The sequence below is a fragment of the Podarcis melisellensis genome (assembly GCF_964234715.1).
Source record: "Podarcis melisellensis genome assembly, chromosome: 11".
NCBI lineage: Eukaryota > Metazoa > Chordata > Lepidosauria > Squamata > Lacertidae > Podarcis > Podarcis melisellensis.
The window spans coordinates 30,469,798-30,482,579 of NC_138543.1; the positions used below are offsets into that span (position 1 = coordinate 30,469,798).

Sequence of the window (12,782 nt, forward strand, 5' to 3'; positions counted from 1 at the left end):
GTGCATTTTTAAAAAAAACTCTGGATTCTGGAACCTGCTTGACCAAAACCGACTTTCTCCCTGATGACTTCAGTTTTATAACCCTTCCATTAGTCACATCAATGCAGAAACTCTCATGCCATTGATTTTGGATACAGGCCACATCTGCACTATACAGTGGTACCTCGTGTTAAGAACTTAATTCATTCTGAAGGTCCGTTCTTAACCTGAAACTGTTCTTAACCTGAGGTACCACTTTAGCTAATGGGGCCTCCTGCTGCTGCCGCGCCACCAGAGCTTGATTTCTGTTCTCACCCTGAAGCAAAGTTCTTAATATGAGGTATTATTTCTGGGTTAGTAGAGTCTGTAACCTGAAGTGTCTGTAACCTGAAGCATCTGTAACCTGAGGTACCACTGTACATTTAAGTGGTAATGATACAGTCATAGCTTCCCCCAAATAATCTTGAATGTGGCTTTTCATCTCAGTGATCAAATTAGTACATGAAATGAAAACAACTACTTATCTGGGTAAAATCCACTATATTTTTTCTTTCCCACTCTGGTGAGAATATGCACAATAGTTTGATCCCAGGGGGTTCCCACAAGCACTGGGAAATTTTCAGGCAGTGGATACAGGTTTGCAATGCACTGCAGCCACATCCATTTGTAAGAGTTGGATTTTGCAGCGAAGTAAGTGCAGAATATTTATGGCGTGCAATTTGCGTACAAGAAATGAGCGGGGGGAAATGTCTCCTGAAACGGTGCAAAAACTGGAACAGCAAAGCTGTAGAAAGAGATAACAGAGGGAAATTAAGTGGATTAAGACTTGTTCCCTGCAATAACTCTGAAGGATTCTGGCTCTTGTCCATGTGGTAAGTTACACATAAAATCAACGCAGCAAAGCTCAGGAAAGTGTTGTAATGCAAAGAAATGTGAAAAACAGAGTGACTCATTTTATCCTTCCTTGATGGTTTGTCTGGGTGAATTATCTTGGAGACTTCAGTTCTTTCACTGATGGGAAAACCACTTCCTGGGTCATCTTGTGGGTTTTTCATGCTTTTACTTACCTTTCCATCATTCATGCATCCATTCTCCCATTTTGGAGGAGAAATATCATGTAGGATCATAGAAAAACGGTCTCTTGCTATGAGCATGGCAACAGTGAGAAATCTCCATTCCATATTACTTAACGTTTGTATATCTTTCAGAATAGATCATATCACCTGTTATACATTACTTGAGTGGCCCATATGCAACATGCTTTTTGCATGCATTTCAGAGTTAAGTTTCTTTTTTTTTGGAAGAAAAAAAAAGACCCTCCCATATTTTACTACAGAACTTTCACTGATAGTCAGTTAAGTTTTCCTCAGAGCAGACCCACTAAAATTGACTAAATTAGTTTCAAAAGGTCTACTCAAACTAAAACCTAGGCTCCCATGTGCACAATACATTTAACACAGTATCATACCAGTTTTAGTAACCATGAAGTCTCCTAAAAATTATGGGAATTCTCAGCATCCTTAACAGACAACAGTTCCCAGGATTATTTGGGGGAAGTCATAACGGTTTAAAGTGGTATGGTACTGCTTTTAATGTATAGTGTAAATGGAGCTTTCATTGAATGCCACCCTTAACCCTTAATAGTTATGTTTAGTTATGATTTAGCTGTGATTTGCCCCTGAAATTGTGTGATGCTGCGTCTGATCCCTGATGACATTGGAGAGTCAATGCCAGTCGATATCACCGATTTTGAGCTAGAGGGAACAACACACTGACTCAGTATAAGTCATTTTTCTTTATTTTCTTCGACTCCTTTTCATAGCAACACTTCTGGCAAGCAGTGTCACATTTTCCTTCCTGTTGTCTGCTTGTGCTAAACTATAACATGGACAGTAAGATGTGATTTTTCACTGATTCCATTCATTAAATTTGTCAGAAATGTTAAAAGTTTTAGGGATCCTGCTTTGGATTATAGAGTTTGAAGAAACTCAGTGCAGTGGACTAGATGATGTACAATTCCGTGATTCACCAATGCAAACAGCTGTAGTATGTATGAGAAACCCTTTTCACATGATCATTGGGGTGAGGACACACAAGTGTGACTTTATGTGGAGATAAAGCAATAAGAAAACTTCCAAACTATTTGGCCTGTGAAATGTATTAACAATTTAGGAAGCAGAAACCTGGTATTAGAGAACTGGTGGCTGAAAGCACCTTAAAGACTGACCATTTTATCACAGCCCTTTTCTTTTCTTTTTTGGAAACACTTGACTAAAACATAATGCCAGCCTTTGAATTTTTAAAGGTCCCTCCCATTTCAATTCTGCTTAAGTTGCATTTATAGGCTGGTAGCTGTACATGAACAGGCACAAAAGAGCTAAGCACATTTAAATCTACTGATTTCAAAAGGTGCACACCTGTGTGCCTTATTTAGTTTTTATTGTGGGAAAACATGTATCATGGTCAGGGCCGCCCCTGTCATTAGGCAGACTGAGGCTACTGCCTTAGACAGAAGATGATTAGGGGTGAAGAGCAGTGGAGGAGTGTTGGTGGGCTGGTTTGTGTGTGCCATGTGGCCTGCTCTGTACCTCCCAAGGAAGGTTGCTGCCCTCAGGTACATTGGAGGATGCTGTCCTGTTGTCAGTGCTGAAGTCAGATTTAGCTGGCAGGACACTCAGCTTTTTCACATGAAATAGAAAGGGCATCATTTTGTCCCTTCCTTCAGGCAGCAGAATGTCTTTGGCCAGTCCTGACCAAACAGCTTTCTTTGGGGGGGGGGGGTCAGGGCGAGAAGCAGAAAGGGTTCCTCTATGTTTAATAACTGTATAGCATTTTCTGCATGAAAATTTCCCTTCCCCATACCTAATGTTTAATTAGAATTTAAATATTAGAACTATGCAAGGCCCTCAATTCAGTTTGTAGCTTGGATCAGGCCTGGAGCAGAGTGAGGCAGGGCCTTAGCAGTTTGGGTTGGCTTGTGGCTTGAACAGGATTGCTAAATTGGGAATAGGAAAATGGTGTTGCTTTCACAGCCCTAGTATTAATTTGTAAAAGTGATATATGTGCAAAGGTGGTCTGATACCATCATGATAGTTGCATTCTGTAAAGATCACAGAAATCTGTAGATAGATGAGTTTATTTATTACATTTATTTCATGGCTTTCCTCCAAGAAACTGAAGGAAACATGTGTGGATCCCTCCTCTCAATTTTATCATCACAACAACCCTGTGAGGAAAAGCTCCAGAACTAGGGTTCCTTTCACAGTACAGTATGGTTTATATATTTTAAAGAACAGTATAGAACCAGATCAGATTTACATTAAATGATAGCAGTTAAACTACTTGGGATCCTGCTGAAAGGATGGAAATTGAGTTCACTTGCAAATCTGGAAGTTGTAGACTGTATAAAATTTGATTTTTAAAAAATTATCTTGATGGGAGGTGGTTGTTTTTTTTAAAAAAAGTCATCCTATTCAGCTGTAAATTGTATCATGCATCTATAAGTAAAATTAAAGATAGAGATAAACATATTAGAGGCATCACAGCAGAATTACAAAACAATATTAAAATGGATGCACTGTGGTGAAGCAACACTAGCACAGAGTTCAAATTGAAAATGATTGGTGATCCAATCTAGAGGCATGGATAAGGAGAAGTTCATATTGGGGCATGCAGGTTGACTCATCCACAGTGACACAATTCAGTGCCAGTCACAAAGTGACACATTTGACATTTTGAAAATCTGAAATATATAAATTTTCAGCTATGCCAGGATGAAACAGAAATCTCTCCGCCCCCCCCCTCTCTCTCTCTCTCTCTGTGTTTGTGTGTGTTTAAGACCCCATTCCTTGATGGACTCATAGTGTAATCTACTAAATGCTTGTTTTGAAAGGAAATATATTAATGATTGTGCCAGGAGTACAACCAGAGGGACAAGTAATCCATAATATGCTGATGTTGGTAACAGTGGTCTCAGATACAGATATTCGGGTCTGTGTAACCAATGAGAAAGATTGCCATATACTGAATATTTTGAAAATGGTTTGCTCATTTGTTTCTTCTCTATGTGTCCAGATGGCTCTTGAGATATCATTGCCAAACTTGGCACAAGGGTTCTGGAGGGAGCTGGGGCTCAACACATCTGGAAGCCACCATGCTGGGCTACACCTGATGTGAGTTTTACATGTGTTGGGATGCAAAAGCAAAGGAAGAGCCTTGGGCTTTCAAAACCTCCATCGCAAAGTATTGGAAGACACAAGATCTACCCACCCTGGAAGAATGGCAGATGAAAGTGATAGACTATATGGAACTGGCGGAAATGACTGGCAGAATCCGGGACCAGGGAGAAGAGTTGGTGGAAGAAGACTGGAAGAAATTTAAAGACTATTTGCAGAAACATTGTAAAATTAATGAATGTTAAAATGATGTCGGATTGAAATGAAGCGGTTTTAGCAACAAGGTTAAAAAGAATATGTAAAAATGGATTGATAACAGATGAAAATATAAACCTATAATATGTTAAGGTATAGAATTAAGATAAAAACAAAGAGGGAAAGGATTTGCTGAATTAACCATGCGAACTGGAATACAAAAAAGGGAAGTGTGAGGAGGTCAGGGAAACAAGTAAATGAAATATAAGATATGAAAAGATTAATTTGTTTTTAACTGTTTTCTATTTTTTTCTATTTTGTATTTTTCTCTGTATTTTTGTATCTTTTTATTTTTTATTTTTTCTTCTTTTTTATTCTGTAACTTCTTTCTCTTTGTAAAACTTTAATAAATATCTTTAAAAAAACAACAAATCATCCTCCACCATGCCTAGAATTTTGAACATGAACTGGAGCATACAGGCATAAATATGTGTGAGGAGGATAGGCTCCGGTGCACATTCAAGACCTACAACTCAGTGGTAGAGCAGATGTGCAAGTACCCAGATTCAGTTGCTGCCATTTGTAATTAAAAGGATCTCAAAAGTAGGGCTAGAGAGTTGCTTCTACTCACACCATTGGTCCCATCTTCAAGAAGATCTACGCACAGTGAGGATAGGTGCAAACCCCCAAGAATCACTCCCTTACCCTGCCAATTGTATCATGCCAGGGCTGTGTGTGAGTTGGACCATGGCAGGAGTGGGATAATAGGGCATTTGAATAATACCAGTAGAAGCCTTGAGGAATTCAAGTGTATAGTCAGTAGTGGAAATGGAAGAAGAAGGCTGTAAGGCATATGGCAGATCTATTCCTTGATCTAGACCAGGATTTCAGAATTACTAGGCCCTAGTCAATGATCACTCCTGGACTTACAGGGAATTCTGGAAGGAAGAACACTGGTCTGTATGTAACTATGAGCAAGGAAATAAAATAGACCTCTTCATTAACAAACATAGCCTCAGTCCGGGTCCTTGATTCTAAGAGCCCCAGGCCTCTGAACTCAACAAAGGTTGCTCATGGTTTTTAAATGAATGTCCAATGACTGATTTTCAACAAGTCACTTCATATTTATGATGGCTTCAAAATGAATTATATTCAAGGAACTATGCATGATAATATATGCCAACATTTCACTGCAATTCAGGCAAGCATATGCTTGTCCACAAGTACCGGATTTTTGCAGAATTTCTTTTTCTGAATGCTAAGAATTATGCTCACAGCTTGAAATATTGGAGGTGGTTATCCAAACACTGTTGAAATATTGGAGGTGGTTATCCAAACACTGTTTCTACAGAATTAAGAATTTGGTTATAGCATACTGGCTTACTGAGGCACATTTATTATTATTATTATTATTATTATTATTATTATTATTAATTGCATATGCATTCCCACACTCACAGCATGGGAAAGAGTCTGCCCTTGAACATCCTGGCACAGAAGAGTTTGTGAAACAGAAGGGAAAACCTAGGGAAAATATATTCAATGCACCTTATTTACCTAAAACAACAAGAACAGAGTTCACAACTGTATAAAGAGTAAACACTAAGAAAGGAATGGGGAACCTTTGTCCTTCCAGATGTTGTAGAAGACCCATCAGCCCAATGGCCAGGGATAAGAGGAGCTCTAATTCAACCATATCTGGAAGACCAAAGGTTCCCCACACCAAGACTTCCTGTATTTGTCATTTAAGATAGGACTTAATAATATTATTATGATATTTTTATCCTCTATAGCAGGGTTTCCCCACACTTGGGTCTTCAGCTGTTTGTGGACTACCGTTCCCATCATCCCCAGCTAGCAGGAACAGTGGTCAGGCATGATGGGAACGGTAGTCCAAAAACACCAAGTTTGGGAAATGCTGCTCTACAGCATGGGTGAGGTATAATTTTACCCACCTCCATTACAGGAGGTGAGGCCAACAGCCCAACCTCCAGATCCTAGAGCTTCATGCAAGTCAGAAGACATAATCAGATCAATGAGAGAACAACTGTGGGCTTAGTCAAACACTGGGAAGCTGCCTTTCCAAAGCACTTGGAACCATCTGGGACCAGGTTCACATACAATCATACATATTTCACTACTGCCAAGCCATGAATGTCTTCTTCCCAAGTCCTGAAGTGTTGTGCACACTAGAAGCTCTGGATAACCTGGTTCTATCAGCTAATATCAAGAAAGGAATTGCAATATTTGCTAAAAGAATGCTTGTGACGAAGTGGAATTCTGCTAACTCCACTTTCATACAAAGAATAGTTGAAAGAGCTCCAGTCTCAGCCACTGCATTTGTGAAAGAAATGACCCTGTTTAACATAAAGGCCTTGAAAAACTACAAGGACATCTCTTCTCATATGAAAAGGATGTACTCTGTTGAGATTTCAAATACATCTGCCCCATGACCCTTTTTTCTTTTTTCCTTTCTACCATGTTGTGTTATTTCTTTAGGCTGCGTTCCAAACCCTGTTAACTCAGAAGTACATCCTGTTGACTTTAATGGAGTTTACCACCAGGAAAGAAGGGTTAGGCCCACAGTCTTAGTCATTCTAACAAATGTCCTCTGCTCCTAATTCATCTCTAGTCACACACAACAAATCACCTGCAACTAGTGGGTTGCCATCCATGCCAAACGACAAATCTAGCAAATTCTTTGGGGCACAAATGATCATCATGCTGTGACTATAGATGCCAAATCAGATGCATGTAGATGTCTCGAGGTCAGCTACGGTACTTATTTTGTTTGTTTTACATTTTATAATGAATGACAAATGAGTGCTGAATTTGTCATGCAAGGTGCTTGCTTGGCATTGTGCCACCGTTTTTGTGACTTATTGACCTTCCATTTGGAAACTGGGACATGTTAATATTAACACACACTTATTTTAAGAACATAACTGTGGGAAAAAGTAAGGTGTAAGCTTTAAAAATATATAGGAATATGTTTATTTTTAAATTGTTTAGTTCCACTGAGTTCAAATGGACTCAATCAGCTTATCTCCAGACCCAGTGCTTAATTGGGCTGCAGATCAGGATTTTAAATCCATATTCATTTTAATGAATAGCTGTAAGGTTTCCACCTGACTTTTCATTTTAAAGAAAAAGCATATGCCTAAATCCATATACTGGAGTGAAATCAGAGAAACTATCTCTCAATTTTGATTTACTCTGTACTATTAAACCAACCTTAAAAGTTCTTCCTTTAATGGAAGCATTCTACAGGATTATATTTACCCTGAACGTTAGGCATTGAGTTGACAATTTCTTTACCCCTCTGTAAACCCTTCAATTTTAATAAGATTGCTCCAGCGTAAATGAGCTGCAGAATGAGTTGTAGAATGCTGCTTATGTTAGCATGTGCATGATTTTATTTTATTTTTTGAAAAAAATAATACTAATAATAAATTACATTAAAAACACACCTGGGGGTGTTTCTATTCTATGTCAAATCAGGGAAACAAATTAAACTAAATATAAGTATGTTTCCTTATATATTATGCATCTTCAGCTCACTTCCTATTTCTGTCTATGTCACCGCTTTATGAAAATATGTATGTATGAAATTATACTTTATATATGTTCATGCACTATATAAATACACATTACACATAAATGATTTATTATAGAAATATCAGTGTTGCTAGATTACACAGCATACTAGATGAGCTGTCATTAGCATAGAAAGGATACATAGCTTCTCAACAAAAGAAAAGAATGAGTCTGCCAGAGAGTTGCAGTGGTTTAGGCGTCTGTATGTGTATGTGTGTCTTCCCCCCCCCTCCTGTATCCATCCCTGCCAATCTTTGCGCTGCCAGTAGGGAAAACCATATCCATGGCAACCAACTGTACCATTCCTACGCACATCAATGACGCCTCCAATCTAAACTGTCAAATATTCTATGCACATCATGTAAAATAGGTCTCTTTTCCTTATACCTCTGTGCCTTCAGTTTCCGTGGCTACATGTTTATGCAAATGAGAATTGTCCTTTTTCTCTCAGGTTGATTGAACGCTGAATTTGTTTTGCACCTTGGCAATGCACAGCCATGCGGCCTTGGCACCTGCTCTGCCGCGTAATTGTAAAGACTATATTAGCACGATAACTGTCCCAAAATTAGCCCGATTACACCATCTCTCCGGATTGTGCAAGGGAAAGAAATCTGAATGGGCAATAAAGACATTAAACTAGGGCCAAGAGATGGGAGTTGTGGTTAATTGGCTCTCCAGCGTCTGTAATTTCCAGAACTGAAAACCTACTATTTGATCTGGTCTCTGTGGTGTGTGTGCTTTTCTTTTTTTAAAAAGTAAGAAGGGGAGGAGGGGAATCCCTTATATTCTCAATGACAAATATGACCATTAGGAATTCTTTCTTTTTTATGCTGGAAAGTCTGGGGGGAAAATTACAAATCCCAAATGTGTGCCAAGTCTGCACTATCATATACAATTTCATTAATTCAGCAGTCACTCCCAATTCTTTCTCTGTTCCATCCTTCAACCCTGCCCAACATACATACGTGTGTGTGTGTGTGTGTGTGTGCACGCATACACACAGAACACACGCTTGTAAACAAACATAGAAAATCTCTGTTTCCTAGATAGGCTGGAAATTGGAAAGACAAACAATAAAAGATTACAACAAGGAGAGCTGGGAGAATGTTTAGTATGTGTAGGCTCAGCCTATGTAATGCTCTCTCTCACACACCCACACCCTTTGATTTTACAAGCTAGTCCACCATATGAGAATATGCTTTTTATGATGCTCTCGTGTGCAATTGGAGAGCAGCTGTGTTTCTCTCTTAGGAATTCATAGTGTACCACTTTACTGAGAACAAAACACATTGCCTTCTGCTTTTACATGCACAGGATGACCTGCTCCAAAGGTGTAGCCTTCGCTGCTTTATGTGGCATCTAGAGGTGTGCTACAAAATGCTCAGATTAGCAGGTTGTCTATGACCGAATGCTAAACACCAAGGCCCATAAGGAAAATGGTGCTACATCTCTGTGTAGATGCCTCAGAGGCTAATTCCTAGAAAGAAAGTATAGTGCCTGAGAGTCAAACATAATAAATAGATTTCATACCAGAGCCATCAATATACCAGAAGCTAGTGTAAAGAAAATGTGTGTTTTGTTTCTTCTATGCCATACTACCTATGACCAGAATTTTATTAAAGTTAGAGGGCGGGATGAGGTCAAGTACAATGTATATTTTTCCATTACAGAGAAAAATCCAATCATTAGTGACTTCAGATTCAATCCACTTTTCCAAAATCTAGCTTTCTAACAGCGTTAAAGGAAAAGGCCACCCCCGCCCCACAAATTCTTCACACTAAATGAAATGAATTAAGCTACTTCACAATACAGTGTCACATATTTGTCTGTCTGTCTGTCTGTCTATCTATCATCTATCTATATCTATCTATCTATCATCTATCTATCTATCTATCTATCTATCTATCTATCTATCATCTATCTATCTATCATCTATCTATAAAACTTCTAATGGATTGACATGACCAATGTAGCCATTTTTGATAGTCCTAAGTAATCCTACAAGCCAAACACATGTGCATACTTAAGCCATTTTTATTCCCAGAATAAATTGTTGGGTGTACATTCCACTGACAAGATCATTTTTCTGCATATCAAATGATCTGCTATTGAGTCTGCAGTAAAAATAAAAAGTTCCTTGTTTTAATACAAATTTCTGGATTTTTTGTCTAGTGTACCTTGATGAGCTGGTGCTTCAGACTTTACAATAAATTGCTAACTGAATAAAATGGCCACATAAAATAAGCCATGCAACCCAAAATACTAACCCAGACATTTGGGTTACCAATCTTTTGGGGCTAGTGGGCACATTTGTCAGTCACAAAATGGCTGGTGTGGGTTGTGCAGCATAATACAAAATGGCTGCTGGGGGTAGGCACAACACAAAATGGCTGCGGCATCTAAAAGAGCAACAACAAAAAAGAAGCGGCAGGCACACAAAATGATGCAAACATACCCCCCTGCCAATGGGAAAAGGTACCTACAACAGCCACCACTGCCTTTGCTCCTGGTACCTCTCCTTTGTTAAAAGCAGAAGGGAGAATGGGTGTTCAATTCTGGCATTTACTGAAATGTAGGCATGTTGGAATGAGAATTTCAAAGGAGGAAGCCAAGTCAGTGTAAACAGGAACTGGGTAGGAATAGCAAACAGTTGCATGCGCATTGTAGCTTTTTAATAAACTATTTGTTGAGTACTTTTGCAGGTGGCATAAGAAGGCACACTGGCATCCAGAGGTGCCAGGCTAGTGACCCTGATTTAGATGTATGTATGCTTTTTGCCTCCATATATGAAGGCCGGGGGTGGGGGCAATGTTGGCAGATATAACCTCAATTCCACTCCCTTATGTGTTTCAATTCTGACAAGAAGAACAGCTGAAATGGGCTCAAGGCTGAGGAAATTAGAGGAAACACTAAGTGAAATATGAAACAGAAACAAGTGAAACCGAGCTCGAGTCCGGGGCCAGACTCTCCCACTTCAGGGGGATGAGACTCTACAGCTAGTGGGAAAAGAGTCCTCAGATTTGGTGCTGGATAACTCTGCTTTCCCAGAAGGCTCTCATTTTCAGGAACCTGTGTCACAGCTTGATGAGATCACTCTGATTACCTCTGAGGACAGTCTTCCTTATATTGCGAGTCAACGGTTGCTGAAGCAGGCAAGGCCACTTTTATAGGAAGAGGTGTCTCTAGAAGAACAGAACTAACTTCCCACACTGGACCGAAGTCCTGTTTAAGTCTCAGTCTGGGGTTCTTTGAGACTGAAGCTGCATCTGGTCAAATGATTCTCTAGTCTAGCCTGAGTGTTAATAGGGAGCTATCCAGGGTGCTAATTGGAACTTGAAAAAGAACTCTTTTTTTGTTTTGCATTCCTGAAAACTGCCTTACTTTGCTTGCCCTCCTGAAACCCAAACTCTCATCCAGAACTTTCTGCTTGAGCTGAAGCACATCTGACTGAGACCGTCATCACCTGGGACAGAATACTATTATTATTGCTGCTGTGCATCAGAAGTTATCACCGGTGATGGAGAAACAGCAAAGAGAAACATTCAGCAGTGTAGTAATTCTGTACCATGGCTGCTGATCTCTACCAGGAATTTCTCTAGCCAGCAGGGACCAAAGCTATGCTTCATCGTGGCTTTAAAACTGGTGACCCTGGATTCCAGGGGAAAAAAGATATTCTAAAGCAATTGCTTATTGAGCTAAAAGCATGTATAGCATGCAACTGGAAATCTTCCAAGCAATCTTATAAAAAGCAGTAGATTGATAAAATTTGGGAGACCATGATTATGTGTAAACATTCTCCATAAGCACAGCAAGCAATGAATTCCATTTTTTAAAAAGTTGATGTTGAAAATGAGCTTTCCATTATGGTACCTTGGTTTTCTTAATCTTTTGCTTGAAAGACCCTCATGCTTCTGTTCACATTCCAGTCAAATATGGATGCTTATTTTTTCTGACTATGAGTCACCTCCATAACTTAAGCATCCAAGCTCCCACAATGGTTAGCAAGCCTTTCCTCAAGTTGCTTTACTATGAGTGTCCTATAAGCCCACCCACCATATATTAAGACTGAAATTAGGGGCTTTTATTTTCACTTATTTTCTCTTAATAAGTGGTTTTACTGTATTATTACATGATGTTCTTCCTGTTCGTTGCCTGTCATTTTCAACTTTATTTCAAAGTAAAACCTTCATGTGAAAAAAACAGGTACAACCAAAGGTTGCGCACACACCATACATTACACCCCCCAAAGAATACTGAGAACTGTAGATTACACCTCACAGACCTACAGTTCCCAGCATCTTGACAAACTACAGTTCATAGGACTCACAGGAGGAATGTAATGCGCTTTAAATGTCTGGGGGGGTGTTATCAAATAATTGTGTGATACTGTAAAGTAGGAATGGTCCTCTAGATGTTGTTGGACAACAGCCTACATCAACCCCAGTCAGCATGGCCACTGATCAGAGATGATCGGAGTCGTAGTCCAACAACAACTGAGGAGCTACAGGTAAACAGCAGAAAGCAAATGCATTTACTCAGCAGTAAATCTCACTATATTCAAAGAGGCTTGTTTCCTAGAAAGAGTGTTTAGGACTATGGCATGAGCTTTCATAGCCTAAACCACAGTCTATTTTGTCAGATGCTTGTAGCAGTATGGAAAATTTGTAGGTACGTATGTAAGTATGGATGCAGTCAATGAAAAACAGTTCTGTGTCATGAAACTTAAAGCAGAGGAAGTGCAAGAGATAACAGCATATGATATAATCAGAATTAGGTAACCCAGCATTATAGAAGTCTGAGAATATAGATGCTTTGTGATTCATTCAGACGTAGGTG

At 39.3% G+C, this 12,782-nt stretch overlaps 2 long non-coding RNA genes across 11 annotated transcripts in view; one reads left to right on the forward strand and one right to left on the reverse strand.

Moving 5' to 3' along the window:
- Window positions 1–12,782, forward strand: part of LOC309380349 — a 563,851-nt gene that overhangs the window by 378,108 nt on the left and 172,961 nt on the right. The gene's annotated exons all lie outside the window — the stretch shown is intronic.
- The window catches only part of LOC309380362, an 82,310-nt gene that overhangs the window by 37,687 nt on the left and 31,841 nt on the right, over window positions 1–12,782 (reverse strand). The gene's annotated exons all lie outside the window — the stretch shown is intronic.